The sequence below is a fragment of the Saccopteryx leptura genome, chromosome 2, assembly GCF_036850995.1.
Source record: "Saccopteryx leptura isolate mSacLep1 chromosome 2, mSacLep1_pri_phased_curated, whole genome shotgun sequence".
NCBI lineage: Eukaryota > Metazoa > Chordata > Mammalia > Chiroptera > Emballonuridae > Saccopteryx > Saccopteryx leptura.
The window spans coordinates 60,389,384-60,413,099 of NC_089504.1; positions in this window are offsets into that span (position 1 = coordinate 60,389,384).

Sequence of the window (23,716 nt, forward strand, 5' to 3'; positions counted from 1 at the left end):
TAACACTAAATGTAAACTAAAACTGCACTTTCTTAACACTAAATGTAAACTAAAACTGCACTTTTTTTTTTTAATAAATTTTTATTAATGATAATGGGATGACATTAATAAATCAGGGTACATATATTCAAAGAAAACATGTCTAGGTTATTTTGTCATTAAATTATGTTGCATACCCCTCGCATAAAGTCAGATTGTCCTCCGCCTCCCTCTATCTAGTTCTCTGTGCCCCTCCCCCTCCCCCTAACTCTCCTCCTCCCTCCCTCCCATGTCCTCCCTCCCCCCACCCCTGGTAACCACCACACTCTTGTCCATGTCTCTTAGTCTCGTTTTTATGTTCCACCAATGTATGGAATCATGTAGTTCTTGTTTTTTTCTGATTTACTTATTTCACTCCGTATAATGTTATCAAGATCCCACCATTTTGCTGTAAATGATCTGATGTCATCATTTCTTATGGCTGAGTAGTATTCCATAGTGTATATGTGCCACATCTTCTATATCCAGTCTTCTATTGAAGGGCTTTTTGGTTGTTTCCATGTCTTGGCCACTGTGAACAGTGCTGCAATGAACATGGGGCTACATGTGTCTTTATGTATCAATGTTTCTGAGGTTTTGGGGTATATACCCAGTAGAGGGATTGCTGGGTCATAAGGTAGTTCTATTTGCAGTTTTTTGAGGAACCACCATACTTTCCTCCATAATGGTTGTACTACTTTACAGTCCCACCAACAGTGGATGAGAGTTCCCTTTTCTCCGCAGCCTCTCCAACATTTGCTATTCCCCGTCTTGTTGATAATAGCTAATCTAACAGGGGTGAGGTGGTATCTCATTGTAGTTTTGATTTGCATTTCTCTAATAACTAATGAAGCTGAGCATCTTTTCATATATCTGTTGGCCATTTGTATTTCTTCCTGGGAGAAGTGTCTGTTCATGTCCTCTTCCCATTTTTTTATTGGATTGTTTGTTTGTTGTTGAGTTTTATGAATTCTTTATAAATTTTGGATATTAGGCCCTTATCTGAGCTGTTGTTTGAAAATATCATTTCCCATTTAGTTGGCTGTCTGTTTATTTTGATATCAGTTTCTCTTGCTGAGCAAAAACTTTTTTTTTTTTTAAATTCTTTTTTTTTTTTTAAATTATTTATTTATTCATTTTAGAGAGGAGAGGGAGAGACAGAGAGAGAGTGAGGGGAGAGGGGAGGAGCTGGAAGCATCAACTCCCATATGTGCCTTGACCAGGCAAGCCCAGGGTTTTGAACCAGCAACCTCAGCATTTCCAGGTCGACGCTTTATCCACTGCGCCACCATAGGTCAGGCAGCAAAAACTTTTTATTCTGATGTAGTCCCATTCATTTATCTTTGCCTTCACTTCTCTTGCCATTGGAGTCAAGTTCATAAAATGTTCTTTAAAACCCAGGTCCATGATTTTAGTACCTATGTCTTCTTCTATGTACTTTATTGTTTCAGGTCTTATATTTAGGTCTTTGATCCATTTTGAATTAATTTTAGTACATGGGGACAGGCTGTAGTCGAGTTTCATTCTTTTGCATGTGGCTTTCCAGTTTTCCCAACACCATTTGTTGAAGAGGTTTTCTTTTCTCCATTGTGTGTTGTTGGCCCCTTTATCAAAGATTATTTGACCAGATATATGTGGTTTTATTTCTAGGCTTTCTATTCTGTTCCATTGGTCTGAGTGTCTATTTTTCTGCCAATACCATGCTGTTTTGATTATCGTGGCCCTATAATATAGTTTAAAGTCAGGTATTGTAATGCCCCCAGCTTCATTCTTTTTCCTTAGGATTGTTTTGGCTATTCGGGGATTTTTATAGTTCCATATAAATCTGATGATTTTTTGTTCCATTTCTTTAATAAAAAATCTCATAGGAATTTTGATGGGAATTGCATTAAATTTATATATTGCTTTGGGTAATATGGCCATTTTAATTATATTTATTCTTCCTATCCAAGAACAAGGAATATTTTTCCATCTCATTGTGTCTTTTTCTATTTCTCTTAATAATGCCTTGTAGTTTTCGTTATATAGGTCCTTTACATTCTTTGTTATGTTTATTCCTAGGTATTTTATTTTTTTTGTTGCAATCGTGAAGGGGATTATTTTTTTGAGTTCGTTTTCTAATATTTCATTGTTGGCATATAGAAAGGCTATGGACTTTTGTATGTTAATTTTGCGACCTTACTGTATTGGTTTATTGTTTCTAATAATCTTTTTGTGGAGTCCTTCGGGTTTTCGATGTATAGGATCATATCATCAGCAAAAAGTGATACCTTTACTTCTTCTTTTCCGATATGGATGCCTTTTATTTCTTTGTCTTGTCTGATTGCTCTGGCCAGAACTTCTAGCACCACGTTAAATAAGAGTGGAGAGAGTGGACAACCCTGTCTTGTTCCTGATTTAAGGTAGAAAGTCCTCAGTTTTATGCCGTTTAATATGATGTTGGCTGATGGTTTATCATATATGGCCTTTATCATGTTGAGATATTTTCCTTCTATACCCATTTTGTTGAGAGTCTTAAACATAAATTTGTGTTGTATTTTATCAAAAGCCTTTTCTGCATCTATTGATAAGATCATGTGGTTTTTGTTCTTTGTTTTGTTGATATGGTGTATTACGTTAACCGTTTAGCGTATGTTGAACCATCCTTGAGATTCTGGGATGAATCCCACTTGATCATGATGTATTATTTTTTTAATATGTTGTTGTATTTGGTTTGCCAGTATTTTGTTTAGTATTTTAGCATCTGTATTCATTAGAGATATTGGTCTGTAGTTTTCTTTCTTTGTGCCATCCTTGCCAGGTTTTGGTATGAGGGTTATGTTGGCCTTATAAAATGTGTTTGGAAGTATTGCTTCTTCTTCAATTTTTTGGAAGACTTTGAGTAGAATAGGAACCAAGTCTTCTTTGAATGTTTGATAGAATTCACTAGTATAACCGTCTGGGCCTGGACTTTTATTTTTGGGGAGGTTTTTAATAGTTTTTTCTATTTCCTCCCTGCTGATTGGTCTGTTTAGGCTTTCCGCTTCTTCATGACTCAGTCTAGGAAGGTTGTATTGTTCTAGGAATTTATCCATTTCTTCTAGATTGTTGTATTTGGTGGCATATAATTTTTCATAGTATTCTACAATAATTCTTTGTATATCTATGATGTCTGTGGTGATCTCTCCTCTTTCATTTTGGATTTTATTTATTTGAGTCCTGTGCCTTTTTTCCTTGGTGAGTCTTGCCAAGGGTTTGTCAATTTTGTTGATCTTTTCAAAGAACCAGCTCCTTGTTTTATTGATTTTTTCTATAGTTTTTCTGTTCTCTATTTCATTTATTTCTGCTCTGATTTTTATTATCTCCTTTCTTCGGCTGGTTTTGGGTTGTCTTTGTTCTTCTTTCTCTAGTTCCTTAAGGTGTGAAGTTAAGTGGTTTACTTCGGCTCTCTCTTGTTTGTTCATATAGGCCTGAAGTGATATGAACTTTCCTCTTATTACTGCTTTTGCTGCATCCCAGAGATTCTGATATGTCGTATTTTCATTTTCATTTGTCTGTATATATCTTTTGATCTCTGTGCTTATTTCTTCTTTGACCCATTCATTTTTTAGAAGTATGTTGTTTAGTTTCCACATTTTTGTGGGTTTTTCCCCCTCTTTTTTGCAGTTGAATTCTAGTTTCAAGGCTTTATGATCAGAAAATATGCTTGGTACAATTTCAATTTTTCTAAATTTGCTGATATTGTCTTTGTGGCCCAACATATGGTCAATTCTTGAGAATGTTCCATGTACACTAGAGAAAAATGTATACTCTGTCACTTTGGGATGAAGTGTCCTGTAGATGTCTATCATATCCAGGTGTTCTAGTATTTCGTTTAAGGCCACTATATCTTTATTGATTCTCTGTTTGGATGACCGATCTAGAGCCGTCAGCGGTGTATTGAGGTCTCCAAGTATGATTGTATTTTTGTTAGTTTTTGTTTTAAGGTCAATAAGTAGCTGTCTTATATAATTTGGTGCTCCTTGGGCTGGTGCATATATATTAAGGATTGTTATGTCTTCTTGATTCAACTTCCCCTTAATCATTATGAAATGACCATTTTTGTCTCTGAGTACTTTTTCTGTCTTGTAGTCAGCATTATTAGATATGAGTATTGCTACACCTGCTTTTTTTTGGGTGTTGTTTGCTTGGAGTATTGTTTTCCAGCCTTTCACTTTGAATTTGTTTTTATCCTTGTTGCTTAGATGTGTTTCTTGTAGGCAGCATATAGTTGGATTTTCTTTTTTAATCCATTCTGCTACTCTGTGTCTTTTTATTGGTAGGTTTAATCCATTTACATTTAGTGTAATTATTGACACTTGTGGGTTCCCTACTGATCATTTTATAAATTGCTTTCTGTTAGTTTTGTATCTTGTTTGATTCTTCTCTTTTGTTTTTCTATCATTTGTTTTTGTTTGTTTGTGTTCCATACTTCTTTCCTCTGTTGCTACCTTTTTTAAGTCAAGTGTTTTTGTGGTGGTTTTTTCAAGGGTGGTTACCATTAAGTAAAGAAAAGGGTACCTACCATATTCATTGTAGTACCCTATCTTATGAGTATTTCTGCACTTCATCGTCCTTTGCTACTGTTAATCTCCATCCTCTCCCCCCTTTTTTTCCTTTGTTGTCACAGTTTAAGTTTGGTTTTATTGTGTTCTTGGTGGAGCTGTTACTTGTGGTGTTGTTTTCTTTTGTTCTTTGAATCTGGTTGGAAAACCCCCTTTAGTATTTCCTGGAGTGGGGGCTTTCTGCTGATAAATTCTCTCATCTTTTCTGTATTTGTGAATGTTTTTATATCTCCTTCGTACTTGAAGGATAGCTTTGATGGGTATAGTATTCTTGGCTGAAAGTTCCTCTCTTTCAGGGCTTTAAATATTGGGGTCCACTCTCTTCTAGCTTGTAGAGTTTCTGCTGAGAAATCTGATGATAATCTAATAGGCCTTCCTTTATATGTTGTACTCTTCTTTTCCCTGGCTGCCTTGAGAATTTTTTCTTTGTCATTGGTTTGTGTCATCTTTATTATGATGTGCCTTGGAGTGGGTTTGTTGGGGTTAAGAAAACTTGGTGTTCTGTTTGCTTCTTGAATTTGAGGCTTTAGTTCTTTCCACAGGCTTGGGAAGTTCTGGTCTATTATTTGTTTGAGTATATTCTCCATTCCATTTTCTTTCTCTTCTCCCTCTGATATACCTATTATTCTTATGTTATTCTTTCTGATGGAGTCAGACAATTCCTGTAGGGCTTTCTCGTTTTTTATTATTTTTGAGTCTCTTTCTTCTTCTCTCTGTTGTGCCTCAAGTTGTTTGTCTTCTATTTCACTAATCCTATCTTCTATCTGGGCTGTTCTGTTAGCTAAGCTTGTTACCTCGTTTTTCAGCTCGTGAATTGAGTTTTTCATTTCTGTTTGATTTGTTTTTATAGTTTCAATTTCCTTGGTAATATATTCTTTGTGTTCATTGAGTTGTTTTCTGATCTCTCTAAATTGCCTTTCTGTGTTTTCTTGTATATCTCTGAGTATTTTTAAGATTTCTATTTTAAATTCTCTGTCATTTAGCTTTAAGGCTTCCAATATGTTAAGTCTTTTCTCCATAGATTTTTCCACATCTATTTGTGTTACCTCTCTTTCTTTTGTATCCATAATATTCGATTTCCTCTTTCTTATTGGCATCTGAGGGTGGTCTTGTTGATAGCACTAATTAGAATTAATAAAGAGTAAAAAGAAAAAAAAAAAAGTAAAACACCCCACAAAAAAAAAACCAGTAATAATTTATTATTTCCCCCTTTTTTCTTTCTTCTCTTTCCTTCCTCTCCCCTCCTCAGGGAAATATCGTGATGACCTGTGAATTATATTATGCTAAATGGAACAAAAACTGCCTATAATGGAGGGCCTGATTTGGGGTGAAGAGTTCAAGGGGCAAAAAAAGGGAGTAGGGACCTACTAAATGCAAAAAAAAAAAAAAAAAAGGAAGAAAATCTTAGACAAGCATAAGATGATTTGCTTGTAAGTGATGGTCAACTAAGAGATATAATGAGAGGGATAAGAGGGAACCAGAAAAAAGGAGAAAAAAAAAGAATAATAAAGAAAAAAATAAAAATAATAAGTAAAAATCCGTTGTATTAAGTGGAGCGAAGACTAAATGCAATGGAGACCTTGGGTTGGGAGGAATGCTAGTGAGTTAAAACGCAATGTAAAAAGTACCCAAAATGCCACAAAAATAAACAAACAAACAAAAAAACAAAAACAAAAGCGAAAAAGAAAAATAAAACCAAAAAAAAAACCTTGAGTCCCAAATTAACTAATTTGTTCGTGATTGAGGATTAAATGGGAGGAAAAGTAAAACGAGAAAAGAAAAAAATGAATAGAAAGGAAAAAATAAGAAAAAGAGAAAAACGAAGGAAGAAAAAAAAAAGGAAGAGAAAAAAAACAAAATAAAGCAAAACAAAAAAAAAACAAAAGAGGAGAGAGTGAGAGTTAAGTGTTTTGGAGTATAACCTTAAAGGAGGGTGAGGATGAAGATAAGAAATAAAATGTAACACTCATGGGTAGTGTAGTTCAAGAAAGGGGAAGCATAAGATGGGCAGAGAATAGAAGGATCAAGGTGGAGGAAATAGAAATAATAATAATAAAGGCAATAAGATAGAAGAAACAAACAACAGCAAAAAAAAAATTAGTGGAACAAGTTGTCAAGTCTGTGGATTTTTCTTGATTTTGAGAGGTTAACTTCTTCCTTTTTCTTTTCTCTCCCTCTTCCTGGTCGGTGACTCTGTACCCCAGGCTCTGCCCCTGTGTCACACTTAGGGAGGGATTTGCAGTTGATGGGATTCTATGGCAATGTCATATAATTGGCTTTAGTCTTGCTGGTAGTCAAGGCTTGTTGGCGTTTTCAGGGTCCAACGATGAGAGAGTTTGCTTTCCTGGAGTCTCTCTCCTAGTCCCCCCTTCCTGAATTAGCAGCCAGGTGATCCAGCTATAAGGCTGCTTCTGCTTCTGCCTGGGGAGTAAGAGGCTCAAAGAGCTAGAAACCCCCACTCTATCCCCACTCAGCGCAAGGCTTTGGGAAAGGCTCTGGCAGTCAGAGCCTCCAGTGTAATCAGGCGGGGGTGGGAGTCAATTGTTGTCAAGGTGACTGTTCAGCGCCTAGCATTCAGTTGGACCACTCAACCCAGGCTTTCCACACTTTGTAGCCTGTTTTGGCTGGGAAGAAGAGGCACTAGTCTCTGCTTGCGACTAGTGTAGTAAAGATCTTATTATCTGCCAAGTCCCTCTTGTTAGCGTTTATCCCTGAATATGGAGGCTCTATCAATCAGAAGTTGCCCCCGCCCCTTTAGCGAGAGGCACTAAGAAATATCACGCCTCTTGTCTTGGATCGCTGAACTGAGAGAGATCTTATCAATTAGAGCCCGTGGGTGCGCAGATTTCATGGGTTAAGCTAATTTCAGTGATTGGGTCCGCAGCTGTGCTCCCGAAGGTATTTCAGGCTGCCTGTGCGCCCCTCCCCCAACGCTTGATTGTTAGCTTGAATGGCTGGGTGAGGTGCCCCGCCCACGGAGAGAATCTCCCACGTAGGGAAGACTGCCCTGGCGCCTCTCCCGCTCGCCCCGCCGCTGGTGTCTGGGGTGCACCGGGTGCAGGATAATGGGGCACCCTGGGTGTGCGGGCCAGTAGGGTGCACCGGGCGCAGGATAATGGGGCACCCTGGGTGTGCGGGCCAGTAGGGCACGCGTGCGAATGGGGTGCTCCAGGCACCGGTGGCTGGGGACTCTCGCTCGCAGTGCGCGGGCCGCTGGGAACGTTAGCGGTGCTCGCTCTGCAACCGGACCGGGCGCGCGCCGACGGCTGCTTGCCGCTCCTGAGTGTGGGCCGACTCACCACAGGCGCACTCCCTCCACGGCTTGAATGAACGTCCCTGCGGTAGTTAGCTTCCTCCACACCCTCGTCTCTCAGATTCAAGTGATAACAGTCCTTTCGCTTTCAGTTTGTGTGGAACTCTGGAATGCTCCGAGGATAAATTTTTCTGTTTCTAGTTGATAAATTTGTTGTGATTTTGGGGAGATCTGTCGGACGCGCTGCTCACAGCGCCATTTCCGTGACGTCACCTCCACTTTCTTTACTTAAAATGAAACCACAAAAACTTAATTGTAAAATAATGCACTTTTTTAACTTTAAACTTAACCTAAGCTTAACATTACGTATTTTTCATTTAATCACCTGTTTTTGCCTTTTTGGTTGCACTTTCGGTACTTTCACTTGCAGGACTTTTGAATAAAAATCTATCCAAAGAGGTTTGCTTTTACCTGCCTTTTAAAATGTTACGGAAATGTGACAAACAAGTGTCATTAAAAAGTGCTGCAGCATGACCAGTTGAAACTTTTTCTGGGTGTTTCTTTTCAATGAAACCTGAAAGCTTCTCCTACATTGCCAGTATGTCTATAATTTCACTTGTAGAAATCACTTCTTCTGATTCTACCTCCTTCTCACTACTAATCTCTTGCAGAAGCTCTGTATGTTGCATCATCTGTAGCTCCTTCAACTCCTCAGTTGAGAGTTCTTCCTCATGTTCCTTGACAAGCTTATTTACATCACCCTCATCTACCTCCAGACTCATTGACTTTCTGAGGAACACAATCTCCTCCAATGCTTCTACCTCGGTCTTGGTCTCTGGTTCGAATCCTTCAAAGTCCCTGTCTGCAACAACATTAGGCCATAACATTTTCCATGCTGAGTTCAAGGTTCTTCTTGTAACCTCTTGCTATGCCAAGTCAATAATGCATAAACATATCATGATGTTGTAGTGATCTTTCCAAAACTCTCAAAGGATTAGATTTGTATTCTCAGTTACCTCAAAGCAGCGGCAGAACAAGTGCTTTGTGTAAAGCTTTTTAAAGTTGAAAATGATCTGCTGATCCATAGGTTGCCAGATTGAAGTCGTGTTGGGTGTGAGGTACAGGACTTTCACAAATTTGAACTCATTGAGAATGTCATCTTCAAGACCAGGTGGGTAGGCTGGAGCATTTTCAAGGATTAGTAATGCTTTCATCGAGAGTTTATTTTCTTGAAGATACTTCTTCACTGCAGGACCAAAGATGAGATTTACCCATTCAATAAAAAACTGCCGCGTAACCCATGCTCTAGCATTGGCACACCACATAACCTGCAGTTTTTCTTTAAGAATCTTGTGAGTCTTAAAGGCTCGAGGATTTTCGGAATGATACACTAACAGTGGCTTTACTTTACAGTCACTGCTAGCATTTGCACACAATGCAAGGGTCAGATGGTCCTTCATGGATTTATGACCTGGCAGCTTCTTCTCCTCTGTGGTGATGAAAGACCTCTGGGGCATTTTTTTCCAAAACAATCCTGTTTCATCACAGTTGAACACTTGTTGGGGGATGTAGCCTTCCTTTGTGATAAGCGCAGCAAAGGTGCAATGTATTTCTCAGCTGCCTTAACATCAGCACTTGCAGCTTCACCATGCCTCACCACTGAGTAGATGCCAGATCTCTTGAAATTTTCAAACCAGCCATGACTTGCCTTAAACATATCTTCTGCCTCTTTTGAGGTTAATGGTTCTTTCTTCTTCAAGTCGCCATAAATAATACATGCCTTTTTGCATATTACAGTCTCCATCACTGTATCTCCTGCCAGCTCTTTCTCTTTCACCCACACCAGCAGAAGCTTCTCCATATCTTCATGGATATTTGTCCTTGATTGGGACAGAATTGTAGTTCCTTTCGCTGGATTTGCATTTTTGATGGCATCCTTTTTTGCAAATTATAGATGTGGAGGGAAGCAGGACACCAGCCAAACAAGCTCTCCCACGGCACTCAGTGCAAGTTGCTTAGAAGGAGGGAACTTTCTGGACTACAGTATGGAGTGTTAGGGTCTGACCTGTAGCACCCCCACCCACACGACTGAGGGCTGCTGGAGGGCGGGTGGTGGTGGGATGTGGAAACATGGTTCTGTCTGCAAGGGCAGGAGCTGGCTGGCCACGACTGAGGCCGGGGTGTGAGCATAGTCTTGCCCGGTGGGGGCGGAGTGGATGCACAAAAGTGGTCAGGCTCAGCTGCAGCCTGCCTGCAATCCCACTTGCAGGGGAAGGGCAGGAGCTCTGGAAGGGGCAGAAACCCGCCGTTGAGCAAGGGCAGTGGCGTGTGACCTCACCAGGCCCATGGAACTGAGGCTTGCAGCCCAAGGTGGGACCCGGCTCCTCCGACGAGGGTAGGGTGAAAGCCCAGAACAGGCGGAGTCCCGCAACTGAGCGCGGGCACACAGCCATGCCCAGCCCAAGGAGCCAAGGCTTGCAGCCGACCCACGAGTGGGCTCCTCCCGCAGGGGCGGGGTGAAAACCTGGAAACAGGTGGAGACCCACAGCTGAGCAAAGGTGCTCACCCCTGCCTGAGGTGCTGAGACTTGTGACCCCAGGCACAGTGCATAAACCCACCCATGGGGTGGGGAGAAGGCCAAGGCCACCAAGGCTTGTAGACCTGGGCACATGATCACAACTCCTCCCATGGAGGAGAGGCAGAAACCACAGTGACAGCCTTAGCGGGCTGGCACAGGCAATGCCCATAGCCGAACACCCTAGGCTGTAGCGGCAGATGGGGTAGAGGGCTTGCAGACAGACCACACTTAGTGAACACAGAGGCCACACCATTTGGACTCTAGTGACCAAAACCTTCTTATACACAGACAAAATGGGAAAGGCAGAGAAATGCAACACTAATGAATCAAGAGAAATCCCCAGAAAAGGACCTGAATGAGTCAGATATAACTAAATTACCAGATGAAGAGTTTAATGATTGTTAGGATGCTCAAATATCTTAGAACAACAATAGGTGGTCATTACAAACACCTAAATAAAGACATAGCAAATATAAAAAAGGACATTGAAATAATAGAAAAAAATCAGTCAGAAATGACAAATATAATATCGGAAATGAAGACCACAATGGAAGGAATTAAAAGCAGGATGGATGAAGCTGAGGATCAAATCAGCGAGTTAGAGGACAAGATAAATGAAGGCATGGAAGCAGAGCAGAAAAAAGAAAAGAGACTCAAAAAGTCTGAAGAAACTCTAAGAGAGCTCTGTGACAACATGAAGAGAACTAACATCCACATCATAGGGGTTCCTGAAGAAGAAGAGAAAGAACAAGGGATAGAACTTTGCTCAAGCATATCATAGCTGAAAACTTCCCTAAATTAATGCAGGAAAAAGTCTCACAAGTTCAAGAAACACAGAGAACTCCATTAAAGAGAAACCCAAAGAAATCTACATCAAGACATATCATAATTAAAATAAATAAAGAGAAAATATTAAAAGTTGCTAGAGAAAAAAAGGCTATCACCTACAAAGGAGCCCCCATAAGGATGACTTCTGACTTCTCAACAGAAACACTTGAGGCCAGAAGGAAATGGCAAGAAATATTCAAAGTAATGCAGAACTAGAGCTTACAACCAATACTACTTTATGCAGCAAGGCTATCATTTAAAATTGAAGGAGAGATAAAAAGCTTCCCAGACAAAAAAAAAAAATTCAAAGAATTCACTACAACCAAACCAATGCGGAACTGCTAAGGGTCCTGTTGTAAACAAATCAAAGGGGAAAAAGAATATAGCAAAAGAGGAATACAGCTTTAAAGAGTAAAATGGCAATAAACAACTACATATCAATAATAACCTTAAATGTTAATGGATTAAATGATCCGATCAAAAGATTTAGGGTAGCTGCGTGGATAAGAAGACAGGACCCATACATATGCTGTCTACAAGATATACACCTTAAAACAAAAGATGCACATAGACTGAAGGTAAAAGGATGGAAAAAAAATATTTCATGTAAATGGAAATGAATAAAAATGCTGCGGGAGCAATACTTATATCAGACAAAATGGACTTTAAAACGAAGGCTATAGTAAGAGATAAAGAAGGTCACTACATAATGATAAAGGGAGCAATCCAACAGGAAGATATAACCATTATAAATATCTATGCACCTAATATAGGAGCACCTAAATATATAAAATGGACTTTGATGGATATAAAAGGTGAGATCAACAGCAATACTATAATAGTAGGGGATTTCAATACCCCACTAACATCACTAGATAGATCCTCAAGAAAGAAAATTAACAAAAAAACAGCAGACTTAAAGGATACACTAGATCAATTTGATTTAATAGATATCTTCATAACCTTTCACCCTAAAGCAGCAAAATATACATTCTTTTCAAGTGCTCATGGTACATTCTCTAGGATAGACCACGTTAGGGCACAAAAGCAGTCTCAACAAGTTTAAGAAGATTGAAATCATATCAAGCATTTTCTCTGATCACAATGGCATGAAACTAGAAATCAACCACAACAGAAAAACTGAAAAATACTCAGACCACTTGGAAACTAAATAGCATGGCATTAAATAACAAATGGGTTAACAATGGATCAAAGAAGAAATTTTAAAATTCCTAGAAATGAATGATAATGAGCATACATCACCTCAAAATTTATGGGACACAGCAAAAGCAGTCCTGAGAGGGAACTAGGAGCTGATTCTTTGAAAAGGTAAACAAGATCGATAAACCTTTAACCAGACTCACCAAGAAAAAAAGAGAGAGGACTCAAATAAATAAAATTAGAAATGAGAGTGGAGAAATAACAACTGACACAACAGAAATACAAAATATTGTAAGAAAATATTATGTAAGCCAAAAAACTAGACAACCTAGATGAAATGGACAAATTCCTTGAAACATAATATTCCACGAATTAATCTGGAAGAATCAGAAAACCTAAACAGACCGATTACAACAAATGAGATTGAAACACTTATCAACAAACACCCAACAAAGAAAAGTCCTGGGCCTGATGGCTTCACAAGTGAATTCTACCAAATATTCAAAGAACTCCTATCCATCGCAAGCTATTTCAAAAAATTCAAGAGGAAGGAAGACTTCCAAACTTCTTTTATGGGGCGAGCATATTCCTGATTCCAAAACCAGGCAGACAACACAAAGAATTAAAATTATAGGCTAATATACCTGATGAATTTAGCTGCTAAAATCCTCAACAAAATATTAGCAAACTGGATCCAGCAATATATGAAAATAATCATACATCATGATCAATTGGGATTTATTCTGGGCAGGCAAGGCTGGTACAGTATTCACAAATCAATCAGTGTGATTCATTACATAAACCAAAGGAAGGAGAAAAACCACATGATAATTTCAATAGATGCAGGAAAAGCATTTGATAAAATCCAGCACCCAGTCATGATCAAAACTCTCAGCAAAGTGTGAATACAGGGAACATACCTCAACATGATAAAGGCTACTTATGACAAACCCACAGCCAACGTCATACTCAATGGGGAAAAATTAAAAGCAATCCTCTTAAGATCAGGAACAAGGCAAGGGTACCCCCTTTCACCACTCTTATTCAACATAGTTCTGGAAGTCCTAGCCACAGCAATCAGACAAGAAGAAGAAATAAAAGTCATCCAAATGGGAATAGAAGAAGTAAAACTATCCATACTTGCAGATGATATGATATTGTATATAGAAAACCCTAAAGTCTCAGTCAAAAAACTACTGGACCTTATAAATGAATTCAGCAAGGTGGCAGGATATAAAATTAATACTCAGAAATCAGAGGCACTTTTATACACCAACAATGAACTGTCAGAAAGAGTAATTAAGGAAACCATCCCCTTCACTATTGCAACCAAAAAAATAAAGTACCTAGGAATAAATTTAACCAAGGAGACTAAAGATTTGTACTTGGAAAATTATAAAACATTGATAAAAGAAATCAAGGAAGATACAAACAAGTGGAAGTGTATACCGTGCTCATGGTTAGGAAGAATAAACATCATTAAAATGTCTATATTACCCAAAGCAATTTATAAATTCAGTGCAATACCAATTAAAATACCAATGATATACTCAAAGATATAGAACACATATTCCAAAAATTTATATGGAATCAAAAAAGAACACGAATAGCCTCAGCAATTTTGAAAAGGAAGAATAAAATGGGAGGTATCACACTTCCTGATATCAAGTTATACTACAAGGCCATTGTACTCAAAACAGCCTGGTAGTGGCATAAGAACAGGCATATAGATCAATGGAACAGAACAGAGAACCCAGAAATAAACCCACACCTTTATGGACAACTGATATTTGACAAAGGAGGTAAGAGCATACAATGGAGTAAAGAGAGCCTCTTCAACAAATGGTGTTGGGAAAATTGGACATCTACCTGCAAAAAAGTGAAACTAGACCACCAATTTACACCATTCACAAAAGTAAACTCAAAATGGATAAAAGACTTAAATGTAACCTGTGAAACCATAAGCATCTTAGAAGAAAACATAGGCAGTAACCTCCGACATCTCTCACAACAATATATTTGCCGATTTATTCCATAGGCAAGTGAAATAAAAGACAGGATAAACAAATGGGACTATATCAAACTAAAAAGCTTTTGCACAGCTAAAGACAATAAGAACAGAATAAAAAGACAAACTACACAATGGGAGAACATATTTGACAATATATCTGATAAGGGTTAATATCTAAAATTTATATAGCGCTTGTAAAACTCAACACCAGGAAGATAAACAATCCAATCCAAAAATGGGCAAAAGAAATGAATAGACACTTCTCCAAAGAGGACATATAGAAGGCCAATAGGCATATGAAAAAATGCTCAACATCACTAATCATTAGAGAAATGCAAATTAAAACCACAATGAGATTATCACCTCACATCAGTCAGAATGGCACTCATCAACAAAACAACACAGAATAAATGCTGGTGCCCTGGCCTGTTGGCTCAGTGGTAGAGCGTCGGCCTGGTGTGCAGAAGTCCCAGGTTCGATTCCTGGCCAGGGCACACAGGAGAAGCGCCCATCTGCTTCTTCACCCCTCCCCCTCTCCTTCCTCTCTGTCTCTCTCTTCCCCTCCTGCAGCCGAGGCTCCATTGGAGCAAAGATGGCCCGGGCGCTGGGGATGGCTCCTTGGCCTCTGCCCCAGGCGCTAGAGTGGCTCTGGTTGCAACAGAGCGACGCCCCAAAGGGGCAGAGCATCACCCCCTGGTGGGAAGAGCATCGCCCCTGGTGGGCGTGCCGGGTGGATCCCGGTTGGGCGCATGCGGGAGTCTGTCTGACTGTCTCTACCCCGTTTCCAGCTTCAGAAAAATATATTAAAAAAAAAAAAAAAAGAATAAGTGCTGGCGAGGATGTGGAGAAAAGGGAACCCTCCTGCACTGCTGGTTGGAATGCAGACTGGTGCAGCCAGTGTGGAAAACAGTATGGAGATTCCTCAAAAAATAAAAAAATCGAACTGCCTTTTGACCCAGCTATCCCACTTTTAGGAATATACCCCAAGAACACTATAGTACTGTTTCAAAAGGAGAAATGCACCCCTATGTTTATGGCAGCATTGTTCACAATAGCAAAGATCTGGAAACAGCACAAGTATCCATCAGTGGACGAATGGATTAAAAAGCTTTGGTACATATATACTATGGAGTACTACTCAGCCATAAGAAATGATGACATCAGATCATTTACAACAACATGGATGTACCTTAATAACATTATACTGAGTGAAATAAGTAAATCTGAAAAAACTAAGAACTATATGATTCCATACATAGGTGGGACATAAAAATGAGACTGAAGACATGGACAAGAGGGTGGTGGTTACGTAGGGGAGGGAGGAGATGACAGAGAGGGGAGGGACACAAAGAAAACCAGATAGAGGTGACGGAAGACAATTTGACTTTGAGTTATGGGTTTGCAACATAATCAAATGTCAAAATAATCTGGAGATGTTTTCTCTGAACATATGTACCCTGATTTATCAATGTCACCCCATTAAAATTAATAATAATTTAATATAAATAAGTAAATGACTTACAAAAAAATATTGTAGATGTATTGTGGTCGTACAGCCTTGCCAGTTCAATCACTCGTACACCACGTTCATGTTTTTCTATTATTCCTTGCTTTACTTCTGTCGACATAATTCTCTTCTTCTTCTCACCACTGTCCTTTACACTCACTTTCTTCAGCCCCATGATAGCAACAAAAAAAGTTAGTAAAATATGCAAAAATAATACAAGAACGAGTACAGCGCATGAGATTCGACTTGATTCTGTGGGTAACACGTGAGAAAGAATGAGATGCTGGTGTTGTGTTGCTGATACTGGACCCATGCGCCAACGCATCAACTAGTGAGATATGACTGGTATCTTAAAAAATTGTATGTTGGTCTGCTCGTATCTCAAGGCACCACTCTATTTACAAACTTATTTGACCAACACCTTGACATTGTCCCAAAGTGGAATGGACTGGTCAAATGAATTGTCATGGGTACATGCTGAATAAGGATTTTTGCTTTGGAAGGGATGTTAGTCCTTAAAATCTTAATCTTACATCTTAAAGCTTAAGATGCTTTTCAAAGTTTATATTTCTGGGATTCATCGCTGGAGATTCTGATGGAGTAGATTAGGGACCATAAACACTTTCTGAAAAGACCCCTAGGGGATTCTATCGAATCTCTGATTCACTTATGCCTTACAGTACAGAAAAGCAATGTGCGGGAGCAGGGCACTGATAGAAGGTGAGGAAGGGAGGCTGGGAAGCAGAACCCGGAGGTAGAGATGATACAACCAAGATGAGGAAGGAGGTGCTGTCCCTAGTACCTGTTCTGATTCTGCGTCTGAGCTGAGGGAACAGTTACCTCAGCGTTGCAGCTCAGGAAGCACACTTTCATCAAGGTGGAGAGTAGAACTGGGCTCCTAAAGAAAGAATTAAGGAGCTAAGATAAACTGGTAGCAGATCAAAGCGTCCCTGTTTTGTACTGCATATTAATACATGCAGCCAGGTTAGTTCTCATGTTACAATGATGATGCCATTTTCTATTCCAATGGGAAATTCTTCCCTGTCTTATGTGTTACATAATAATGCATATGATAGACTCATACAATGTCAGAACTGGCGGGGACCTTAGATGTGTTGGTCGTCCGACCAATACCCTCAAGGTCACAAAGGTGGTTAGTAGAGCAGAGTTAGAATTAAAATCCAAGTTCCCTGTTGTTCAGATGTCTTTTCTACTTGATGATATTAAAAGCTATTTGAGTATGTATAATAACATCTTATTCTCTAAAGCAAGTCATATGGCCAAGTCGAAAGTTACAGGTGGGGATAACCCCCTATGGGCAAGGGGAGAGGGGAGGAAGAAAATATTTGGTCAACAATGATTGGCTCTACCACTGGTGAGTACAGATAATCAATGTAGATATCTAATATTTAGAGTTAAGTTGCCTCTTGTTCTATATACTGTACTTAATTACCCTATTCCATCTTTGTTATTTCCATGTCTTTAAAAGTAGTACATACACAACAGCCTGTGCAAATAGTGCTTGGGCTGAAATGAAAAAGAGAGGGTGGTTTTCTATCCTACAGTTATATGGACTTAAAGAAATGAGTCAAGAACAATGATTAACAGCCAAAAAGAGTTGGTGGAAAGGCAGGCAAAGTTGAAAAATATAACCCTTTATCCCACCCTTAAGCCCTCCTGGAATTCTAAGAGTAGAGGTGCTTGGAGTTTTGGGTATACAAAAATCAGCCGGTGTTTGTGTTCATAATGCAGTTTCTAAGATGCCTCTCCAAAGATTCTGATTTAGCACATCTGGGACAGGGTCCAGGAACCTGGATTTTGGATGAGTAATTCTCTCTTATTGCAGACTAGTTCTCCCTCCCAAGAATTATATTTTCATCACTTTCACCCCTGAAAATACTGAATTCCTGCTCTTGTACCAGTAAAAAGTCCTGAGAAACGACTCTGATTGGGTAAAGTACCATCCCTGGACCAATCAACGTTGCCTAGGAAGATGAGGACACAAGGCATAGGCAAGGTATTGGAGACCAGAAAAGAGACTTCTGAGTCTGGCAGACCTCTTTTGATGCCCATCTCAATGCACTGGTCCTCAGTCTCTCCAGGCGCCCAGGCATCTCTGCATTTCCTGTCAAAACCCTGTGTACCTGATAGGCCTTTCTGTTAATCTCCAGGTATGGAAACCTGGAGGAACGCTGGGTGGTACACCTGGAGACCACATAGAAATCTCTGGGCCAGGGAAAAGATTCTCTTGGCCAAAGGAGAAAGTGTGGGAAAGGTGTAGAGAAATTTCTTGTGTCTGCATCCTAAATGAGTACACATTTCTTAGTGGCAGGGGTGAACATGAGCCCTTTAACATTTTATTTTGCTCATGAAAAGATGTCAAACCACTAACTCATTCATTTACTTTCATACCTTTGAAAAGATGCAGCCCACCTCTCTATCTTTGAGATATTCAATAGCGACACTGAGTTTTATATCACATTACATCACAACTAGTTTGTTCTTTTGGAAGAAAGTGTTTGCTGAGGCAGCAGATTTCCCTAAGTCTTTATTTTGTGCATTAAAATATAATAGGCCTGCTGTTTTAATCCTGAAGCAGAAAGAACATAAAAGGCGTTTGATCTCTGGTTCATGATGGAGCTCCTCAGGTCTTGGATAGATTATTTCTGAATAGGTGCCCTTTGCCCAGAATTCCAGCAAGTACTGGAGGGTCAAAGATAAACTGTGTATCCAGAGATGAAAGGACAGTTGTTTCCCCACAAAGCCTCATAAATCAGTTTCATACCGTTCCTGGTTTATTTTATTTTATTTTTTCTGGCACCACAACATTGGGGCTGTTTGATGCATTTAACTGAAAATATTTGTATAGGGCCCTTCGGTTTTCTTTTGTGATGATAAGTGTTACCTAAAAAAAATGAGCTGATAAACTGAGAGGCAAAGTGAAGTGAACATCCACCCAGCATCCGCTCTTGGAGTCAACATCTGATTGTACTTAGTGGGGAGGAAACTTTAAAAAAAAACCAACCCAACTTTCATTTCTTGCTTCTTTTATCCTTAAGCTCAGCAATAAACTAGCACTCTTTGGTTAAAAAGTCAAGGGAACAGATGTATAATTCTGTTGCTTCAGCATCTATATTTCAAGTGGAGCAAGTAAATTATGAGAATGCGTCTCAGCGCTCGGTGGTGCGAGCCTCGAGGAGCATGCGCGGCACTGCTGTCTGTCATCCCGGCGTTCAGAGCATCCTGGGAAGTAGCTGCTCCTGGTGGCTGGCTGGTCAGTTGGCTGGAACATGGTACAAATGGATCCTCTTAAGGAGGCTGTTCATTTCAGAGGAAATAGGTGGTTGAACTGCACAGAACTGAAATACAAAAATTTGTCACCTGGTAGGTCACAGGGCCTGGAAAAGATACCACTGATAACCAAGGACAAACATCAGAGTTGAAAAAGTTTAAAAAGCAAAGATAGTGCAGGATCTCCAGTTATGTCCCAAAAGTCTTGGGTTTTGTTCCACCTGGTCCTTACTAGTTATGTGATGTTAGAGAAGATACTTAGTTTTCTGTTTTGAAAACTGGGCATATATGTGCCTACTTCAGAGGGCTGATCAGAGAATGAATAAGAAAATAGTGTGTAAAAACACTTAGCCATGTTCAATGTAGGTGTCTTTTTTTCTCTTGATTAACTCATATTAAAAGGTGGTAAAATATTAAAGTTCTTTTCAAATTTCACATTCAAAAGTTGGAAAGGATATTTAAAGCCATCTGTCTGATGTCTGACTTCCTTATTTTGAGATGGGTGGTGTCTCTCCCCAACCCCCCAGCCCTCTCCAGAGGTGACCTGCAGAGTCGGTTGGAAAGCACACATGTCCCAGTCTGTCTGCAAAATCACACTACCAGACTCTAGTGCTGCCAGGGCAGGGCCCCTGAAGGTCCATTCGGCACCTGCTGTGATGCCTGGCACTCAGAGAAGATTTGTTCAGTTGGCAAATGAAACACAGGGATGCTAGACATGTAACCAGAAGAGATCCTTCCTTTTTTTGCTTTGTGTTTCTAGGTCTTTCGAAGGAGTCAATGAACATAATATAATGAACTACTTTATGTATGACAGTATTGTGAACAGCTTAATCTGTGAACTGAGCAAAAAATAAAAAATTGGGGTATTTAAAGGAAAACTGCAAGTTGATATATGAAAGTACAGTTCAAACCCTAATTTGGCAGTTGGAAAATACTTTTTTAGATGCTTACTTTATGGATTAAGTTTTGTTAAATGAGTTGAGAACGGAGGTTAAAGAATTAGCATTACCAAACACGCCATAGAGATATGCTTAAACAAATGAACAATTCTCTTGATATTCCCAAAACGACTTTAGGAATTAGTAGAGGTCCATCCCTCTTTCCTAAGAATTAGGATCAAATAAAGACATTTGTCTCTCTTCTTAAAAATACTCTTTTGTCGGGTCAGGCCAAGATTGTTGGCTTGGTTTTATGCTCAGCCATACTAGCTTTGCTCCATTAGCAAATGGAATCCACAGAGGACCCCATAACCTCCGTCTGCCGTCTGCCATCCACTGCTCCTTCCTCTTCCTGCCTTTTAAAGAAGTCTAGCCAGATTCCCGGCCAGGGCACACAGGAGAAGCGCCCATTTGCTTCTCCACCCCTCCGCCGCGCTTTCCTCTCTGTCTCTCTCTTCCCCTCCCGCAGCCAGGGCTCCATTGGAGCGGGGATGGCCTGGGCGCTGGGGATGGCTCTGTGGCCTCTGCCTCAGGCGCTAGAGTGGCTCTGGTCGCAATATGGCGACGCCCAGGATGGGCAGAGCATCGCCCCCCTGGTGGGCAGAGCATCGCCCCTGGTGGGCGTGCCGGGTGGATCCCGGTCGGGTGCATGCGGGAGTCTGTCTGACTGTCTCTCCCTGTTTCCAGCTTCAGAAAAATGAAAAAAAAAAAAAAAAAAAAAGAAGTCTAGCCAGATGATAGATAGGACTGATAGCTGAGCTTCAACATTCTGAATGGAGGACCTTCTGTAATTCTGTCCTGGAAGTAGACCCAGCTAGGGGCAGGTGGCTCCCCAGGCAGTCTAATAACTTGGTGCCTTGTTAGTGCTCAGCTGGCCTTTTCTTTTCCTAAACAGTTCAATTCCAGCCCCAAACACAATTGTTAAATATATATAAAACAAAAGCCTTGTATTCTGGTTGAGCCGGATATTTCTACACCCAAATAGTTAAGTGACCCTCTTAAGGAGGCAGTTTAAACAAGATCACCATGAACATTCTTGCAGGTGGTATGTAAATGACAGATGCTAGAGTTGTGTACAACTCTACATTGTAGCTTTGTGGCCCAGAGTTTAAATAATTCTATTTGTTATTTGTGTATTTCCCTGGGACAGAGGTCACACACAGCACTCCTCCCCAATTTATAACTGGGTTTTTTTCTAACCTCACAAAGTATTCTCTAGCATTTTTTAAAAATTTTTTTGTATTTTTGCTTAACATGGAAACGGGGAGGCAGACAAACTCCCACATGTGCCCGACCGGGATCCACCTGGCATGCCCACCAGGGGGGGATGCTCTGCCCATCTGGGGCGTCGCTCTGCCGCAATCAGAGCCATTCTAGTGCCTGAGGCAGAGGCCACAGAACCATCCTCAGTGCTCGGGCAAACTTTGCTTCCGTGGAGCCTCGGCTGTGGGAGGGGAAGAGAGAGACAGAGAGGAAGAAGAGGGGGAGGGGTGGAGAAGCAGATGAGCGCTTCTCCTGTGTGCCCTGGCCGGGAATCGAACCCGGGACTCCTGCACGCCAGGCCGACGCTCTACCACTAAGCCAACCGGCCAGGGCCTTCTCTAGCATTTTTAACACCTCTTTAATACTAGCACCCAAGGAAAATCTTGTGTGACTCACCTTTTACTCTGGCTCAGTGTGGAATAGAATATAAAAAAAGAAGAAAGGAGAAATTTGTGGTAATGAGGGATCACTTGAGATATTTAAAAGCTCATAAAATACAGATAAACTTTCAATGTGGGATATTTAGGCAATGTGTAAATCGCTATTTTTCAGAATTCACTGATGATCCAAAAAATTAAGAGTTAGATCTATTTTGGATCATTTCACTCCTCTTCAAATGAAGGAAATAATAAACTATGAACTGTAAAACTTTATATGCTTTCAAAGGATTTTCACGTGTATGATGTCATTTCTTTTTCACTGAAGGTACAAACTTCTTATTTATAATGTCTTTTTGTCATTTATCATTGGTTCACGTAACACCCCTCTTTATTTTATTAATTTCTCCCTTAATCCCCAACCTCTGTTTCTAGGCCTCTGTTCCCAATAACTTTCCAAACTAGTATGCTGATAATGAATCTTCAATGATGTGCATGTCCTAGTAAAATACAGAGTGTTGTTTGGAATGTGTTCGTGTTTTAATTTGTCATTCAATCCTGTTTTTAAGATTGTGTGGCTATAACTATAGTGAGCTCTATATTTTTAACTTTTGCAAGGTATTTTATAATGTTCATCCACTGTATTTTAAAAAGTATATTTAAAATTGCAGTAAAATACTATATATAACATAATATTTACTATTATAACCATTTTAAAGTGTACAATTCTCTGGCATCAGGTACATTCACATTGTTTTACAACAATTACAACCATCCCGGTCCAGAACTTTTTCATTTTCCCAAACTGAAATTCTGTAAACATTGAAGAGTAGCTCTCATTCCCACTTCCTCTCAGTCCCTGGCAATCACCATTGCATGCACTATATTTTATTATTCCCCTACGGATGGACACTTAGGTTGTCTCCAAGTCCCAGTACCACAAAGAACACCACAGCCAGTGACATCAAGCAGACTCTCTGTGAAGCTGTGTAAGACTTTCTCTGACATATAGAACCAGAAGGGAATTTTGGAGTAATAGAGAATACACTGTTTCCTAGAATGTACCAATTTACAATTTCCCCAAAAGTATAGCAGAGTTTTTATTTCTTACATCTTGCCATCTCTGAAGTTATTTACCTTTTAATTTTTTTCATTCTAATATTCTTTTCATTTCAATTTCATTGTTAACTAAAGAGTCTAAACATTTCTTAATATTATTACTTGGGCTGAGAATTATCTATTTAGTACCTTACTCATTTTAAAATTGGATTTCCCACTTTTTCCCTTATTGATTTTTTTTAGAGTTGTTGCATATTACAGGTGTTAAGTTCTGGCTGGTTTTGTATATTACTTATATTTTCATATTTTCCTCCAAACTCTCATGTTACTTTGTTTAGGCTATTCCTTATTTTGACAGAATCAAATTAATTAAATTTTTATTTTCGCCCTGGCCAGTTGGCTCAGTGGTAGAGCATTGGCCGGCGTGTGGAAGTCCCGAGTTCAATTCCTAGCCAGGGCACGCAGGAGAGGTGCCTATCTGCTTCTGCACCCTTCCCTCTCTTCTTTCTCTCTTTCCCTCCCACAGCCAAGGCTCCATTGGAGCAAAGTTGGCCCGGGCACTGAGGATGGCTCCATGGTCTCCACCTCAGGAGCTAGAATGGCTCTGGTTGCAACGGAGCAATGCCCCAGATGGGCAGAACATCACCCCTTGGTGGGCATGCTGGGTGGGTCCCGGTCAGGTGCATGGGGGAGTCTGTCTCTCTGCCTCCTCGCTTCTCACTTCAGAAAAATACAAAAAAATTTTTTTTTTAATTTTATCATTTGTATTTTTAGGGTCTTATTCCAGAAGTCTTTTCCCTACCCCTATATAAAAAGCAAGCTATTGTAAATTTTCTTTAAAATTGTCTT